Source organism: Gambusia affinis, linkage group LG09 (assembly GCF_019740435.1).
Source record: "Gambusia affinis linkage group LG09, SWU_Gaff_1.0, whole genome shotgun sequence".
In the NCBI taxonomy this organism is placed as follows: domain Eukaryota; kingdom Metazoa; phylum Chordata; class Actinopteri; order Cyprinodontiformes; family Poeciliidae; genus Gambusia; species Gambusia affinis.
The window spans coordinates 24,032,303-24,052,019 of record NC_057876.1 but is presented as its reverse complement, the minus strand read 5'-3'; the positions used below and the strand labels follow the sequence as shown (position 1 = coordinate 24,052,019).

The 19,717-nt window shown below is 36.3% G+C and overlaps 2 long non-coding RNA genes across 2 annotated transcripts; both read right to left on the bottom strand.

Annotated features, from left to right (window-relative positions):
• Nucleotides 1-12,267: 12,267 nt before the first annotated feature.
• Nucleotides 12,268-14,736, bottom strand: LOC122837327. The gene is made up of 3 exons (XR_006371757.1): nucleotides 14,710-14,736; nucleotides 14,582-14,674; nucleotides 12,268-12,414 (listed from the first exon to the last, which is right to left on the bottom strand). It is a non-coding gene; the product is annotated as an uncharacterized LOC122837327 (long non-coding RNA).
• Nucleotides 14,737-17,037: 2,301 nt separating this feature from the next.
• Nucleotides 17,038-18,568, bottom strand: LOC122837326. The gene is made up of 3 exons (XR_006371756.1): nucleotides 17,861-18,568; nucleotides 17,559-17,774; nucleotides 17,038-17,276 (listed from the first exon to the last, which is right to left on the bottom strand). It is a non-coding gene; the product is annotated as an uncharacterized LOC122837326 (long non-coding RNA).
• Between the last annotated feature and the right edge of the window lie 1,149 nt (nucleotides 18,569-19,717).

Sequence of the window (19,717 nt, the reverse complement as noted above, 5' to 3'; positions counted from 1 at the left end):
ACTGCTGTAATACAGACTGCTATATACAAATCTAACAAGTAACTACAGCAATACACAGGAGCTTGTTTTAAATCAATAATTACTTAATAATGATTTAAAAAAAGTACTAGATTATTTCACTTAAGGTATTTCTATAAGAAAATCTCAGTAGATTACGTATTTAGTCCATTTTGTGGTGGTAGCTTGGCACATGCAGGGTGAGTAAAAAGTAAAGAAACTCGAGAGTGAGGGAATAAAGTTCAACAATAAAACCCACAAAATGAAAAGTGATGTTATAAAACCCAATTGAACAAAAATTCCATAAAAGTCAACAAGAAAATGTGTTTAAAACCTATAAAATAAACCCCACAAAAACTTTAGACGCATTAAAAAGATGTTAACATGCATTTAGTTTGCTACTCTCCTCATTATTAGGAGTCTGTGATGCTTCTGTTCCCTTTACAAGCTGATGCCACACAAGATGGGGAGAAAATACCTGCATGCCTGAACCGAAGGGGGGCTGTGATATATGCGTTATTTTCTATCACGGTGCTTAGTGCTGTAAATCACGGCTTCCCCTCCATTTTCTCATCCTTCAGGTCCAGTTTTAGCAAAAACCAGCTGTGAAAACAATTCAAAGGACACATCACACTGAAAATGTACGCTTTCTGTCTCAAACTTGGGTGTAAAGTAATTCACAAAAAGTCACACGTTTTTAGCAGCAAAATATGAAATATTTCTTTGCATCTTTTCCACAGAAATAGCAGGTCTTGTTCATCAGCTGTGAGGGGTTCACTGGTCCACAGAAGAGGTCCTGTGATGGCATGAAATGAAAGAGTTCAGTGAGCCAGCGTGAAAACATACACACTCATGCAGGGGTTGATTTAACCCAGCAGGGGGTTCGCAAATGAGCAGCTTTCACACTGACTCCAGAAGCTGCTCCAGTGCGTCTTCTCCCAAACGCAGGGATCATGACCGGCGAGGTCAGATGGCTAGGGAAGCCATGCGGCATCACTGTTTCCATAACTGAGCTGCAATACGGAGGGAGGCCTCCATTTACTGGGCCGTTCGTTTCTCCAGATGGCCCTAAATGCAGCATGACTGTAAGAGAGGCTCAGTTCTGAGAACAGGATGAGATCTCTGCTCAGAATGAAGATGTAAACATCTACATGTGTCAAACTAAAGGCCCAGAGCTCAAATCTGGCCCCCTATAACCTACATGTTCAACAACAAGACTGATTACTTGCTTTTGTTTTTAAAAAGATGTTTGAAATAAATAAATCTATTCACCACAAATCTGGAACAAACTTCCAGAAAACTGCAAAACAGCTGAAACACTGAGCTCCTTTAAATCTAGACTATAAACCCACCTGCTCAGAGTTTCTTTTGAATCATAATAAATGAAACATTGACCAAAATATTTGATAAATATTGGTGATTTAATTATGCCACTCATCAAAATGTACTTTCTCTTAATGGTTTTCCCAATTAAGTGTATGGTATTTTTTATGACTGTGTATTTTTATTTTTTTATGATGTAAAGCACTTTGAACAGCCTTGTAGCTGAAATGTGGTTTGCAAATAATACTGATTATCTGTATTCTTCCAAATGAGTCCTGCAAGTTTTTCACAATTTCAAAACTCACACAAAATGAACAGATCCCTTCAAAGAATTAGATGATAAGGTTTCTGAGGGTCTTTGACAAAATATTTTGCTGGTTTTTCAAGTACAAAAGCTGCCAAAATCCAAAAATAAAAAAATTGCAACAACATGTAGAAAGTCTGTGGAAATTTTCCTCAGGTCCAAATTAAGAATTAAATACTTTTGTCTGTTCTATAGACATATCCAAATTAAGAATTAAATACTTTTGTCTGTTCTATAGACATATAAATCATGATCAAAAAGAAGAGATCCTGGATCAAATTAGATGGTGTCAGCTTCCTTACGTTTATAGGCAACTGGGCACAGACTTAAGAATAGTGGTTAAAATTGGAAGACATTCATGGAAGATTTAAGACAGCTGCGTGTTTTCTCACAATCAGATGTTTCTGAAGAAAATGATAGATTAGATTGCCTATGTTTTTAAATGTTGCTAGGAGAAAGCTTTATCAGTCAGAACAGCTTTATTCATCCATTTTCAATGCAGAGACAAAATGGAAATTTTTTTAAAAAAGGTTCACAGACATCAAGTATTGCGTATCTTCTTTAGGGTATGTGAAAACACACTATTGTGCCATGATTTGTGCTGGTTTTGCAAGCACAGAACATTAGGACTCTGCAGTCACTGAAAAGACCCTGAACCCCAAAGTTTGCCAAAGTAAGAGTCAAAATGTGAGGTAATCTGAAACTAAATCCAAACTGGATCATGCTGCTTTGGTGAGTTCTTTCGAGCTGACCTAAGAACTCCTCCTGTGTGTAAAAGATGGACACAAGAAAGAGTTATTATTTAAGACTGTTGCTTAAGATGCTCTCATGAGCTATTGAGTCAAAGGGTTTAATTAGCCTTTAATTGACCACTTCTTTCATTATGAACAATGTTATAACATGTTGGTCTGAATATTTAAGGTTGTTCTGATCTCAAAAATGTCCAGTTTTATTTTTTCTAATGAACTGGAAAGTGAGAGGAACCTGGAATAACCAGGGAGAACCCAGATGTTAACGGAGAGAACAAACAGACTCCACTGTTGGGCCTCCAGCCATAAAAGACTGAATTTTTTTTTTCTTTCGAAAAATTTTTATTGTTACTTAGAACATTTTAAAAACATGGCATTTGAACTGAATTACAGAAAGCAAAGAGACTGGTATAAAACTGTTAATCCCAGAATGCACTGCATTGACCCACTTTCACGCTGCATTCCAGTTACCTGGGAAATGGAAATTTAGACTTGTCAGACTTCAGCCTTCTAGTTAACAAGCCCTGATTTCAACATGGCGACGCCCATTAGCATTGTTTGCAATAGCTCTTCTGAACATAATTTTGAGCTTTACTTTTTAAGTAAACACCACTTTTCGTTTTTTCGGTTTACATTTACAACATGTAACTTTGATTTTAGACGCCCGTCTATATCCGTGTCTTCACAAATAAACATGTTTCCGCGCATCTTACCACTGTTGATGTGAGGAGCGGCCATGTTGAAACGCGAAGTCGGAGTTGTTCCCAGTTTCCCAGTGAGAAATCCGACTTCAGAGAGCGTTCCAGTTGACTATTCCGACTGGTAAATCAGAATTTCCGAGTATAACTAGAATGCATCATCAATTTCCAGGAGAAAAAAATGTGTCGCCGCATGATCACATGACGAGACTAAAAAAAAAAACTGCTGGCTCACTGCTAGCCCCTCTCCGTGTAAGTCGCAGGTTAATTTGAACATTGTTAGTCATTATGGAAATGACTAACAGTCATTTTCCTAATGAAATATGAGCTTTTTCTATATTACCAGAGTTTTCCGTCTCACTAAACTACATTAAAAGGTCCGTAAAACCTGCGAAATACCAATTTTCTCCAAAGTTTCACTCTAACGGTTGATGCTAACGATAGCTAGTGCTCCGGCAATTCAAAAGTAGCGCCCGTCTCATCGGTCAGCCGTAGCACAGCAAAACACCATCTTCGTACGTCCGTTTAAACCGCCATCTTCTGAGAGAAAACACTGTAAATCCGTCATCTTTATATTACAAAATACAAACTTAGATTCACAACTGCGGCGATTGGTCAATAGTTGTTGATTTCTTATTTAGCGAAGTAATGAAATATTGCTTTAATTGGGAATACTAAGGAGTGTTTAATCTTTGATTATTTCATTTATACCAGTTGTTTGACTACATACCAAATGTTCTTACTTTAGAATTCATTTGGCTGCATTTCCATATTCTTCAGTACAAACATTTGTCATCAAGCATTCACATTCATACTTGACAGTTATTTTACTATACATCTTTCTATGAATCATTTCATGTTGTGAGTAATCCACATTACATTTTGCTCCAACATAACCTAAAATTTGTTGAAACCTAATTTGGCCTCATATCCAAATTCCTCTTTCTGACTCAACATTGACAGTTCATACTGTAAAATAATTTCATCATTTTATTGGTTCCATTCTTTTATATTTTTGCGGCTCTACATTTTATTAGTTTCATTATTCCTTTATATTTCACTTAGTAGTAAAGTTGAGTGTTGCTAGTTTAGTGAGGTTTTTTTTAAATCAAAGTAAGGTTAAATTTTCATTTTGCAAATAAGTTGTGTTTATTCCATACAAACCTAAACCTATCTTTGTCCAGAATTATGCAAGAAGAACTCGGGCTGGGATTCAAACTCACAACCTTCTTGCTGCATGAAAACGGCAAACTTTCCTTTTTTCTTTTTTTTTTTAACAATATTTTATGATTGGGCGTGCTGAGGTGGCGTAGGGGATAGCGCAACCCACGTTTGGAGGCCTTGAGTCCTTGACACGGCTGTTGCGGGTTCAATTCCCGGACCTGGCAACATTTGCCGCATGTCTTCCCCCCTCTCTCTCTCTTCCCTTTCCTGTCAGCCTACTGTCATATAAGGGACACTAGAGCCCACAAAAAGACCCCCTGGTGGGGAAAAAAAAATAAATATTTTATGATTTGGCACCATGTTGCTGGAACCTGAGTCTATACCTCCACTGACTGTTCCAAGTCTTAATGAGGTTAAGCATCAGCATTAGACAGAACAATGAAAACGCCTGTGGAAACCTCTGATTCAGAGCATGACTCCCAGGTCATGCTTGCATTTTGTGAATGTTTTTCAGTTCCCTCTTGGCTCCAGCAGTGGTCTCCTCACTGTCTGGCCAGGGCAGGCGGTCACTTGAGGGTACTGGCGTCTCACCAAACTTTCTCCTTTTGTTTGTTTCAAAATGAAATACCCAAACTGTGAATGGAAACATGCTAAAGTGATTACACCAAGAACCAAAGCCAAGGTGTTGCGGAGTCTCACTCATTACGCTCAGTCTCCTGCTAGGTATTGTTTGTGTACCTGCACTTTGGATTTAACACAAAAAGCTTGTTTAGTGTAATTTGTGTTTTATTCAGTATTTCATTAATCATGAGCCAAGCTTGTGTGTTTTCAATTTTTTTATTCTCACCCTGTTGCAGTTTATGGTCAAGTGAGTCAGGTTTTTACTTTAAGGCTCCACCTGCTCTGATCTTTTTCCAGGCGTCATTAAGGCGAAACTAGGACTGGGCAATTAATCTATTTTTTTTTTAGTTTTTGGAAAATGATATCAGCGCACCTAAGGCTTATTATTTTCTTTGGCAAATGTGTTTTATAAAGTTACCAGAAAAAATGCCATAATATTTGGAGAATAAAGTAGCAATTTTTAAGAAAATGCTAACAAAAAATAAAAGAAAATAAGGAATATTGAGCACTGTGTAAAGCATCAATGTCACAGATAATGCTAAATAGAAATACTCAGATTAACTAATTAGCATCAAATTATTATCAGTAGGAGGATTTTTGAAACAATTGTGCAAATCAGATCCTGATAAATAAGCATTTTCTCATTAAAACAACTTTTCTTCTTGCATTTCTCAGACATTTTTTCTGGTAAAATTGCATCTTTTTTCTGCTAATGTTAAGACTACATTCTCGCAATTAAACATTCTCATAGCCTGACTCTGATACTCTGTCATAGGAGTGACGCTGGAAATGAAATCCACAACATATTTTCTATCATTTGTTTGGTTTTTATCAGTTGTTTATTTAAGACTCTGCCCACGTCTGTTTGTATCTCTGTATCAAAATAAAATCGATTGAGATTGGATCTGGAGTGAAAAAATCAGGGATTTCATTGCTAAGCCATTGCGTCTAGCTCCGTTACTGAACATATTTAAACATGTTTGAGCATAATTTTGTCTATCTATCTGCTTTTCCTCTTGTCAAACCGCAGAGCTTCAAGACACTTCAGGAAACATAATATCTGTAAACATTGCTGCTCACTTCAGATTTACAGGCGCCTCTTCCCAGACTTGTTGCTGTGTGTATGTTGTTAATTAAGACATCGCAATGCTTTACAGTTCACTGCTCCGCTGGAGGCGGGGGGCTGTAATTCCAGTTAGTCAGGGATCAGATGGAGGTCACTACTGTGCACCACGAGCCCACCGAGCCCCTCCGGACTTTATCCCCACTAATGGGGTCTGTGAGGGGGGAATCCCCGGGGTTGGCGGGATTAGGATACCTGGCCTCGCTCCTGTCCATGTGAGCCGCAGCGAATCTGCTGGAGGAATCTTCATGTGTCTGAAGGAATGACAAAAATCTGTGGCTGGAGGTATATTAGCATTAGCAAGCTGTGGCTGACAGGCAGAGTCTGTTAGTTACATTTCCTCTATTACTTTTACTTGAGTAACTTTAACAGTAAAGTAATTTTATTAAGTTGTACTTTTTACTTTAACTTGAGTAACTTTATTGTGAAGTATTTCTACTCTTACTTGAGTAAAATTTCTGGATTTTCTACCCACTGAATGAAAAATAAAAATGTTTTAACAAATAATTCCAAGTACACCTCACTGCAGCACACAGAAAGGGACTGCGACGGACCACATGGCAGTCTCATACCTTATTTGGAAATGGGACCATTGCACTCCGGAAGTGAAGGGGCGCTATTTCCTATATTATTCGGGGTCTCCCGGTTTTATTTTCTTTTAAAATATGTGATATATCTTCACCTTAGGATAGATTTTCACTCTCAGTATATTTTTAAACTTCTCTCTCTTATTTACTTAAAATAAGTAAATAAGATTTAGTCTCTTATTTACTTAGAAATAAGTAAATAAGATTTTGTCTCTTATTTACTTAGAAATAAGTAAATAAGATTTAGTCTCTTATTTACTTTTTTTTTTTTTTTTTTTTTTTTGTCTCTTATTTACTTAGAAATAAATAAATAAGAGACTAACTCTGCTCCTTAGGCACATCTTTTTGGCCCTGCTACAGCCTCTAGTGGTGTGGGGGTGGTAGCACATATTTTCTATTAATTCTGGTATTACTGGAACAGTAAAAGATAAATTCCCTCAGAAGAGGACATACCTTTTAAGATTCTTAAGGAAGTAGAGTTAATTAAATGAAATAAATAAGACCTGAAAGTGATTCCAGTTTCACTTGATGGCCAACCTGTGGAAACTGTGGCAAATTTCAAATTCCTTGTGTCATTCCTGCACAGTCAGCTCAACTTTGCTGAAAACACTGTATCTTTAGGAACCATTCTCAGAGACTCCATCTTTTAAGAAGACCTAGTAATCTTCGGGTTACCCAACTTGAGGTTGTGTAGTTAGGTAGATGTTGTTGAGTTAAAATATTAAAACTTGACATTCTAACTTGAGTTTTAACTCAATTCAAGTCAAAACAACATTTTAAAAGTTTTAACTTTTCATCTCCTCAGCTGGTTTGGTCACATGTGATGTAGACTAACAGACAATCTTCTAAGAAAACTTTCAATGGCAGGTATTTTTATATAATTATTTTTCATGTCTCCTTATTTCCTTTGTTCTTCCTATTACTGATGGAGATATATAGATATTATTTATAATGTGTAAAAGTATTGTTTGTCATTTAATTAGCCCTACATCCGTAAGAATAGGAAAAAATATGGTATTTTATAAGATAATTTAGCTTTTATGTCGGCAGTAATGCCGAAATTAATAGTAAATAATAAAGACTTTATGGTATTCAGAATTAGTAATGTAATTAGTTTAGTTGTGTTCCCACCCCACGCCACTAGAGGCAGTAGAAGATACGACTATGAAGCAAATTTAGAAGTACATCAAAAGCAACTTCTTCAATCTTTAATATCATAGAATGTTGTTGTCTGCTTGAAAGCTGCTTTCGCTGTCGGTTCTGTTCAGGCGCTCTAGTTTAATCTTAAGATTTTCCACGGTCTTCTGTAGCTGCTCATTTTCTTTTTGCAGCTTTTCACGGTTCTTTTGCAAAATATCTACTCTGGTACACAAGAAATCCTTTTCTGCCATCTTCTCTCAAACTTCGGTCAAACTGCAAATGAATTTCTCTGTGGAATCTATGAATACAGTCACCAGTGATGTCACAGACAGGATGAGTGACATCACTGTTTGACATCAAAGCCACAAGAAGTCTGTTGGGGAGGTGGGAGAATGTTTGTTTTTAAACTTTATTTACAGACACACTGTATAACGACAGAGTGAAACATTTGTTCTGCCTCAAGAAAACACAAATACAGATAAACATATTCAAGAAAAAGAAAAAGCGAAGGGGCTTCGGTTCCCAACTGTACATACAAGGCAAAACAGATTTCAGTTGTTTTAGTAGCTAGTTTTTTGTCTTTGATAGTCGACAGTATAAAACTTAACTTCATTGTAAAATGCAGCAAGGCATGACTTCCCCTGACAATAAAGGATTTATGAGAAACTCTGAAATGTTAACCTGTCCGCCATCTTCCCAGAGCTCAGCCTCCTTGGATAATATAGGAAATAGCGCCCCCTCCACTTCTGGAGTGCAATGGTCCCATTTCCAAATAAGGCATGAGGCTGACAGTGGTCCATCCTGCCCCTTTCTGTTTGCTGCAGCCGGGTCCTTCTCAATAATTCAGTAGACACAAAGAAGCACCTGCAGTTTTTGTTGAAGTTTCATAAGTTTTTTTTATTGAAAGATACTGATTTGAAATTTTTTTTTTTGCCTTATTTTGTTATTTTTTGTTACTTATATTAATTATTGTCATTTTGGTCCTTAAAAGACTAACATTTCACTTAATGTTATAATTTGGTTCATCTGATTTTGTAATTTTTAAATATTAAATGATTGATAATTGGATCTGTGACTTGGTACTGGAATAGACTTTTTACCAAATATGTTTTACTTTTGCTTGAGTAAAAATATGTGGAAGTATTGCTGCTGTTACTTGAATATAATTTCTTGGTACTCTGTGGTTTTTCTGCATTAATCTGTCATATCTGCTGATTTGCAGGCGAAACACCTACTAGTTTATAAATTACAGACTAGTTATTCTTATTAAACATGGGGATTCAATATGTTGTACCAGGTTCACTGTTTCAGTTTTTTTCTACTCACTCCGTGTCTCTAAATCTTCCTCCTATAGATGCATATTTGATATTGATTAAATTAAACATTTTGAAAATTTGCATAAAGTTATTTATTTTTAATTCAGGAAATACCAGAATGTATTTAATGTCTAAATACCACTTTTAAAATACCAGAATTTGGACGCAACTCTATTTTTTTTCTGCCCCAACAATTTTTTAAAGATTAAATCAGATTTTTTTTTATCAGTGGCCTTTTTACCAGATACTTTCTTACTCTTTCTTGAGTAATTTTTGGACAGCTACCTTTACTTGAGTTAAAATATGTTAAAGTATTGCTGCTCTACCTTCCTCTTTCTTCTGAAGGAAAAGTCATGCTACCAAAGTAAAGAGAACCATGTTGTTCCTTTACAACATCAGATCAATTGGTGGTTTTCTCTGCAGAAAACAAAATAGTTTTGTGATGAAACGGTGTTTGTCGACCGATTTTTTTACAAAGGCTTTAATCATTGATGGTTACTTTTGGTTTGATGGTTATTGTACTCTTCGTTCTGCCTTTATTGTTTTGTTTTGGCTTTCATTTTATGTCTCAGATTCGCACATCAAACATTGATCAGCTTCCAATGTTTCCTTTCTCATTTGTCTGTTTTTTTTCTGATGTCGTATCATCTTTTGAGTTTAATTTGATTTTCATGTCCGACCTTTTGCCTCTGAGGGTCTGTTGATGAGTATTGTAGTATTTGTAAGTAGTTACAGTTACTCAATTCTAGGAGTATTGTTACCAAGCTGTACTTTTTACTCTTACTTGAATGAAACTTCTGTATTTTCTACCCACTGAATGAAAAACAAACCCGATTTAATCAAAAATTCACCATAAACAGGCACACACCTGCTGTTTTTGTTAAAGTTTCATAAGTTTTTTTATTGAAAGAAACCGATTTGGAAACATTTTCTTTTGCCTAATTTTGTCATCTTTTGTTTCTTGTATGAAATGTTGACATTTTTTGTCCTTAAAATGCCAAAAAATTCCACTTAATTAATATTTAATATTTTGGTCTGTCTGATTGTGTATTTTGCTATTATTAAATGATTAATTTGATCAGTTACACAGCACTTGAGTAGAATTTTTACTAAATACTTTTTACTAAATACCTTGAGTAAAAATATGTTGAAGTAGCGCTACATTTACTTGAATACAGTTTTTTACGTTAGCCTTCATAAAAGCGCCACGATGCCTTTTACTTCCTGAAAATTCAATTAAACGTTTGTCATTTAGAGAGATAATTACTTTAAAGTGTAAACAGGAACCATTGGGTGGCAGAGCGGCCTCAGTTGGGAGCAACTTGGCAGTGAGTGGAGCTGTTTTGGTCTTGAGGCTCTTAAAGTTGACATTTATTCAACACTCTGTCAAGTCAGAAGGTCGGAGTTCAAGAGCACCCTCAGGCTCCAGAGGAGGAGAGTGACAGCAAAACAAAAACACAGCCTGCTCCGTGGTTACTGCAGAGAATCACGTTGTAATCAAAGACGAGTAAATTTACCCAGCAAAACGCAAAGATGCTTTAAAAGCTTAATTTAAAGCATTTTAGGACATATTTATGAATACTTTGTAATTATTTCATGTTGAGTTTCTCTTAATCAATCAGCTCTGATAGGAGGGTGCTGTAAAACCTCAAGTTAAATTGATTAATCAAAGTGATTAATTGATTGTTGAAATAATCGTCAACTAATTTAGTAATAGATTAATCATTAATTAGAGTTTACAAACTCAAAAAGCGGCCTTTTGATGAAAGAATAACATTCTCAGTACAGTAATTAGGACAAAACGATAAAACATACATACATTTTGCATTTAAGACAAAAAAAACTAAAATTTTCTTCCCAAAACTCCTCAAGTGGCAGCTTCATTCAAATTTTGTAAAATAAAAACTTGGACAGCATTTTTTCTATCCAATTTGGATTAATGTAACAATCAGTAGATCAGCACTACACTGTATGGATCAGTGGAGTCCAAAATTTTTGCAATAAGTGCCAAAATTGTCAAGTAGAGATCACATTAGAGCCAATTTTATTTTATTTTTTTGACTCAAAGGATTCATTTATTAACGCATTTGTTGCTAGTAAAGCAAATCAGTCTAATTTTTGTACAAAAGGAATCTGTAATTTATTGCTGCCAAACAAAATAATCCCGTTGCCTGCAAATGGCCCCCGAACCACACTTTGGACATCCCTGGTACAGATGTTATATCAGGCTTTTAAATTTTTCACATGTTGATGTTATAAGTATATTTTTTAATTGCAGATGCATCCGTTGCTACAAATAGTCAAGCATTCACATTTTGGACAATGGAATGTTTATTTTCTTATCAAATTTTTTTTTTATGTATTTCTAAAATTAAACATAAAATCTGCATAATGTGCTAATATTTCATCCAATTAATGGTTGTTTCACTTAAATGTCACAATCTTGACATTGTCACAATAATAATCTCGGTGAATGTGAGAAACAAAATTTGAAGAACTCCAAAGATTAATGTCTTTAAGTTATTTTAATTCTTGTTAGTCTGACATTTAGCTTATCGTTTAGTCTAAATTAACATGAGACTGTAAAAATAAATGATTGTGTGACTTTTTATTCTCTCAGTGAATATTTAAATTAAGGACTGATATTTTAAATACTAAAAGTTCAAAACAATTTCCTCTCTGATTACATTTCATGGAAATCCATCCATCCATTTTCTATACACCCTTCATCCCTAATGGGGTCAAGAGGGTTGCTGCTGCCTCTCCAGCTAACGTTCCGCCAGTCTGTCGCAGGGCAACACAGAGACATACAAGACAAACACCCATGCGCACACACACGCCTAGGGAGAATTTAGAGAGCCCAATTAACCTGACAGTCATGTTTTTGGACTGTGGGAGGAAGCCGGAGAACCCGGAGAGAACCCACCATGCACAGGGAGAACATGCAAACTCCATGCAGAAAGACCCCGGGCCGGGAATTGAACCCAGGACCTTCTTGCTGCAAGGCAACAGCTCTACCAACTGCACCACTGTGCAGCCCTTCATGCAAACCGGTTTCAATATCAGTTGCTTTTAATTGGATTTTCCATACACTCTTCACCAATTCACAGATAAAACAGCAAACTTATATTACTTTCCATCAAACATGATGTTAAAACCCTGCAGCAACATGTTAATTTGTTCATACATGATGAAGACATGAGTGCAGTGCGTCAGAGTATTTTTATTCTCAGTTGCATAACGAATCTGGATCTAAGCAGGAGTTGAACGTCAGGACACACAGCTGCAGCCCAGCTTCGTCTGCTTGGCCGCCGTCAGCCGCTCTGCAGCCCGCCTTAAATATCAGGTCTGCTTTTCGTCTTGCATGAGTCAGAGGTCATCAATAAGAACCGCTGTCAGAGAGATTCAGACCCAAACTGAGTTTTAAACCTACAAAAATTTCTTCATGCTTTGCTCTAAGCAGTTTCCGGCTGTAAGTGATTTACTAAAGAGTGGTTTCATATTTCCAAAGGATTTCAGAGTTTTTACTTTTCTGATTTTTTTGCTGATTTATCACAAATGTACATTGTTGGATTTGGCATGAAATTAATAAATGGAGGCTGAACTATCTCCGACTTAAAGCTTTAATTCAGAGTGGCAAACAAAACAGCATTCCTCTGTAGGTGCTGCACTGAAAATGAGTGAAAATAAGTTTAGTTCAAAGAAAACCTCTGAAAGACCTCCAGAAATATCACCAAAAATCACTTTAAAGGTAGAAGTCAAGATCAAATCTAATATTAAACAACTCTTTACTCTCCATAAGTGCTGTACATGCAGAGAAAATAAATAATAAATTTTAAGAAACCAGAACACAAGGGAAAGTCTATATAAGAAACTGTAAATAAATGCCTAAAATATAAGAATCAGAGTTAAAATCACAGACAACTGGCATAAATATAAAAATAAGTCATTTAATTTTGTATTCTGGCTCAAGATCCTCAAATAAAAAAAGCTGAATTTATCTGCTTGTTCAAATGAAAATAATCATTCCCAGACTTTAGATCAAAGACAGAAAGTATGAAGTTAGCATAACTTCTTCCTAGAAGTTTATTTTTATTTTTATTCAGGCTTCTAAAAATAAACTCCCGAGTTTATTTTTAGTTTTGCATTTGAAACATTTGAGTTTGAAAACATTTTGTAACTAAGCTATGTAATGTCTTTGACTGAGTGAATAATGATGTTCTTATTAATCAAGATGAACCGGTACAAAGGAAATAAAAAGGATTTTGAACAGAACCCTGAGGGACGCCATATTGCTTCTTACTGATTGGACTGAATCAACTGAAAGGTGATTTATTATGTTAAATTCACATTTAGTTTTGTTTTGTTTTTACTTTCATTTGGATTTCCACTGCTTCTTAAAACAGATCACCTCCATCTGGTTTTTGGCAACAAGGATAATGATTTTTTGGTACCTGGAAAATGAGCCATTTCCAAAATTTGTTGAGTCACACTGCACTGTTACCTAGCAACCCTCCGGTCACTTTCTCGTTGGTTGCGCAGGAGGCTCCACTTCTGCGTTTCAAAGACGCACGGTTGAATAATTGCACATTTGTATGTATCCATTTTCAAGTGTGAGTGTAACAGTTGAGCTTATTTGAATTTAAAGTGACTAGATTCTCATTATTATCTAAGAATTACTTTGATCAAAAAGTCTGATGAACATGTTTTGTAATAACCTGTTCAAGGAAACATTATGGGTCACATTTAAGAATTGTTCTACTAATTAGAGAGCATAGATTAAGAAAAAATATGGATGACTCTATTTCACTCGGTCTTCCTTTTAGCTGTAAATTTTGATACAAATACAACTCTTACAATCATTTGATATCAAAGTTTTCTGGTCTGTTTTCTTTTTCTGATCCGTGCTCCAACTTTTTCTTGGCAACGTCTTTTCTTTTCTTTTCTTTTATTTTTATTTTCCCCTTTGTTATTACAAACAAACGATCATTTTGTGATCAAAAGAAAATTCCCAGGTCGTCTGAACCTTTTGTTTGTGAGGCTGTGGGTAACCTTCGGATTATTTACAATGAAGCTCTTGTCCCAGGAATGCTTTGTCCGTCCTCCGATGCCTCTTTAGGAGTTATAAATCTCCATTGCATGTCCTGTCTGTTGAATTTATAGACCACAATCAGGCGCAGATTAAGCGTTGGACAGAAACAATAAGCTCCATCTGAGCTACGAGTAGAAATGTTCCACGCTGGAATCCAATTATGAGCTTCATCAATCTGTCTGCAGCTGAATGGAGGAGCATAAAGCGAAGCTAGTGTCTGATCTGCATACAGATTGTCATTCTGAGTCGCGTTCACAACTCCGTTGGAATCCAGCGCTTTGTTTGTATGAGTGAAATGCAAAGTTTAAAGGATTAAACAATGATTGTTGAGTAGCCCTGAGCACTGGGACAGCCAAGTCTGTGGCTACTCCGAGTTCAGAGCTCGCATGGACAAGAATCGCTTGGCCTCCTATTCACAGAAGAACCGGGAACGGCTCCAGAAAAAAAAAAAAAAAAAAAGGCCAAACCTCAGTGAATTCCTGATGAAGGAAAGAATGCAGAGAAAGAAGCCACGTCCGATCCAGAAAGAAAAATTCATTGGCTTTCTGCAACATAAAGACCTGCAGAAAAAACAAAATATTGAACAAAATCTTACCAGGTATTTTTTTCTCCAGTTTCTAGTACACATACCTTAACAAGACAAAACTAATTTCTGTAAAATATAGAAGCTTGTTTTAAGTAAAATATACTACTTCCAATGGCAGATTATTTCACTTATAACAAGAGAAAAATGTCTTGTTATAAGCTAAATAATCTGCCAATAGAACTAATGCATTTTCATCAATATTAATAAATTATTGGCGTAAACAAGCTCCTCTTGAAGGGTGACGTCGTGCGTAAAATCCCGCCCCAATCTCCCTGCTAGCAGTTTAGCTGTTACAATCTCAATGTAACACACAAAATTATTGGGGGAAATGTTTGAGTGTTGAATCCTGAAACATAAAATGGCGTTGTTGTCAGTTGTTATGGCAACGAGTTTGCGCAGTAGCCGATACAGAGAGCGAAAAAAAACGCGGTTTTGAGTAGGCTAATTCTCTTGCGCTATTTTTCTCTTTGCTGTGGCGCACTGTACTAAATTAATAATACCAACATTTCCAAGTTTCATTTAGTTAATGGAATCGTTCAACCGAGGGACATGGATGGAATGTAATAGAATAGTCTTTTTGCCCTCCAGCTTTGTGCGCATGCGCAAAATCTCCGGATATAAACAATGACATGCATGGAGTCCATATTTTGTTGACAAGTTACTTCTAACTTATTTTTGTCGTATTTCAAAATATTTGGATTAGAAATTAGGCCAAAAAAACGTTTATGTTTCTGCAGAGGAATCCGGCTTTAAATCTGTTATGAAGGAAAAATGTTGAGTCTTTATATTCATGTTGAGGCTGTTTGGGAAATCGCCTCGGAAATGTTGGCTTTCTGATCCTCTCTGTGACCATGTTTAGCTGCTGTTTCGTTTTGTAGGAGAGCATTGTCAGCAAATTACTGCTGCATGTTAAATGATACGAACAAAGTGTCCCCATCCGGCAGCAAATCAGTTTGTTACAGTTGCATCTGGATCGTATGAGCGGCAGTCAGCTGAGAACAACAGCAACACGGATCGGCTTGATTCAAGAGATTAAATCCAGATATCAAAACATATGCACGCAAATTAAGCTATCCACATCCCTTGATTTTTTTTCCACATTTTGTGCCATTATAACCACAAACTATGATGAGTTTCATATGGGACAGACCAACAAATTCTAAATTATTAACTAAATCAGCGGTGTCAAAAATGAGGTCCAATGGCCATTTGTGGCACCTGGATTGTTTTTGTGCCGCCCCCAGCTGTAATTCAAAGATTTGGCAGCATTTATGGTTGATGGAGATGAAAACTTTTCACTTTTAATTGAGACTAAAATCATTACAGACAAATTAAAACCTTAATATAGAAAATAGGGTTTCACCAACTTAATTTTGGGAGATTGGCAATCAACCGATTCTTACACAAGAAACCAGTTTTATCCACTTAGCCAACATAGCAACTTTGTCACTATATTTAGCAACTTTTCAAAAAAAATGTTATAAGTTGCACTTGGTCCACCACTAATGGAAAATATTAGATAGAACGTGAAGTATTCATCTTTAAGTAACCTTCATTCTGCTAAAATATGTATAATATTTATTCTACATAATAGAATATGTAGATGTGAAATCTTTTCTCTCTTATGATAAACAAAATTTTCCAAATTATTGCTGTTAATTTTTGTAACACTATGACTTTATTCTTGTAATATTATACTTTTGTTTATTTATTTATTTTTTTTAGTCTGGCCCTGATAAGAGGCAATCTTAGAAATAAATTCAAATAAGCTGCTGCTGGCCACACACCCCAACTCAACGTTTACCCTCACATGTGAAAATGGCTGCAAACAGATGTGCATACATCTTTGAAAAGCAGAAGTGGAACCTCCTGCACAACCAACAGGACTGCAGCAAGTGGTTTCTAGATGGTAAGTCAACAAAACATTTGTCTTTTTCAGCAGCCGTTGTATTGTACAGCAGTAAAACCAACTGACTAAACACACTGAAACTCAGCTGGGGTTGCTAGGTAACAAACTGGACTTTGCTGGTGTTGCTAGGTGACGGCACAGTGCCTCAGGAATGTGTCTTAACAATTTGAAGGTTTTTGACACAGCACATTTTCCAGATACCAAAAAACATAGAGGAAAAATGACTGGGTGTTTTTTTAAGCACTTGGGCAGAAGAAATCAAAATGGAAGAACAAAAACGTGCACCCTTAAAAAAGACGACAAATAATCTATTTTCATAGATATCTAAAGAAAATACCACTCTTGTTGAATCACTTGACCTTTTTATTAATAAAATCAGCTCAGTAATCTGTGAGACTGTCCATTATGGAAGATGAATTAAAGTAAAAATGTGTGTAGAGATCTTTGCCACACTTCGTGGAGCCTGCTGCTGAGACTCTTATACAAACAACTTTGTGAGTCATTCATCAAAAAAGAGCCGCAGCTCAACGTTGACTGACAGCTGCAGTTTCTCCTGGCGTGATTCTGTGACTCAAACGTAAATCTGCAGAAACAGGATTTCTTTTCTCCAGGCTGAAGAGAGGAGAGGAACATTCAGATCTTGGCCTCCAGAACAAGAGCGCTATCACTGAAACAGTAACAGTAATGTTATTTCTGTCTGCAGATCAGGTTTCAGCAATAAATGTCAACTGAGCTAGAGAGCAACATAATGGCTTCCAACGTGTCTCTGAAGTAAAGGGCTATCAATAAAAATAATGAGAAAAATGAAATAAATATATTTCTGATCAAAATCCTATGCCTTAAAAAAAATATATATATATATATATATATATATATATATATATATATATATATATATATATATATATATATATATATATATATATATATAACTGGACTATTAACATACTTTTGAACGTAACTCTGGCTGTAAAAAGTGTTTCTCATTGCGTCTTCGAAGCCCGCTGGACAAACATGGACACAAACACGCCTCTTTACAATCATGGTGTCTTTGTTGCCTAGCAACCTCTTTGTTCCTGGACAGGACCTTCCAGAGGACCAAAGTACTGCTCAGCTGAGATCCGGTGGACTGTTGGACCTCTTCACGATGATACCAAAGGTTCTTCTGAATATGTTTTAAATCTTTTACACAATATTTATGTAAACTGGAGATATGTTTTCAATTTTTTAGGTAAAATGTGGATTTCTCACAAGGTAATGTGCAAGCTGAAACACCGAAATGAGGACACTGAAGTCATCCTTGAAACTTTTCTGCCTCATTCACAGCAATAGACGTTGACACAGAGGAGTGTCAGCAGGAATGTTCGCTCCCAGGCTGTAAATATTTAAGCTGTTTACCGAGTCCTTTCAGCAGATTTGTCCCTCTGCTCCATAGATCTGAATCCTTTTCCATTTCCAGTCCAGATCCAGAAACAGTGGGACATTTCTGAACCGTCTCAGATGTCCAGCATTCCCAGAGGAATGTTTCCCTCCTGGTTTTCATTTAAAGTATCCCAAATATTCAATCCAGATTCTGCTGCTTGTCATTCAGAAGTTTTTAACAAATATTTCAGCTCTGATATTTTGATCTAGCAGGGAGGTTAAGCGGTAAATAAATCACAAAGAAACAGGATGGATTTGCTTTAAATATTGACACCTGTTGGACTTCCCCACATTCTGTCATATTGCAAACACAAACCTGTTCAGAAATTATCTGGCAAAAACAAGGAAATTTCTGTGCTCCAAAATTAAAATATGTACAAGAAGAAACTCAGAAACTTTGAGATTACCCTCAAAATCTCTGAGTTTATTGGTGAAAGTTTGATCCAGGATTTTTGGTGATGGGATGCATCTAAAGAAAAACAGACGAAAATTAGGAAACTTCTAAGATTGATATAAAAATCTTTATTTTTCTGGTGAAAATTTACTCATTTTTTCTTTCTACAACTGCCCTTATGTGCTGTTGTAGTTTTTAAACCTGATAGTCCGGTAGACTTGGTTCAATTGGGGACCAAAATTGCAACATTTGTTACATTGTCAGCTGGTTTGGTTTGCTTTCTCACTGCTCTGTGTCAAACGAACCAAACCTTTTAAAAACCTGTTCACCTCCTCGCCTGTGAGGGCGCTGCCTCAAGTACAACTGAAGGAAACAACAGACAAATGTCTGAAGAAGACTTCTTCACAAAATGTAAACAAAAATGGAGTAGCATCAGATTTCAACAGTTGCAGGATTTCTTTTAGTCTTTGGTAAAAGGCTACGAGCTATTTCTCCTGCTAGCGCTAGACTTGCACGTTTGTTTTGGCTGCATTTACCCAGAATTCTTTGTGCTGTTGTCCGTTTCCTGCTTTGGTGTTCGTTTGGGGAGGTGTGAATATGTAGCTGTGATGCAGACCAAAAATACAAACTCCAAAGTTTGTTTTGGGTCTCGGTCTCTGTTCGATTGAAGTGAACTCAGGTACAGTTCGAATCCATATGTGGAGGTAAGCGGACCGGAGACCGCTCCAAAAGCAGGAAGCGGACTACAGAGCAAGGCATCCTGGGTAAATATAACCAAAACAAACATGAGAGTCTAGCACTAACAGGAGAAAAGGCTTGTGGCTTTCACAAAAGTGAAATCCTACAACCGCTAAAATATGAAGCCATTCCATTTTTGTTTAGATTTAGTGAAGAAGAAAGTTGCACTCATTGTCTTCTTCAGAGATTTTAATGTCGTTTCCTTCAATGGTTCTTGATGCCGCGCCACTACAGGTGAGGAGGGGAACAAGTTTTTCAAAGGGTTTGGTTTGTTTGACTCAGTGCTGTGAGAAAGTGAACTGCTTCAGCTGAAAATGCAACAAATGTCACAATTTTGGTCAAACCCCATTTGAACAGAGTCTGCTGGACTATCAGGTGTGGGAACGCCCTAAATTTCACAGTTCACTCTGTTAACTTCTGAAAGTAATTGTTCACACTGAATTTTATCTAGGAGCCTTACACATTTTCTTTCACCTCAAAGTTATTTTCACCTTTCACATAAAGTCCCAGTGAAGTTCATTTAAATTTATGGCTGAAACTTGATCAATTGTGAG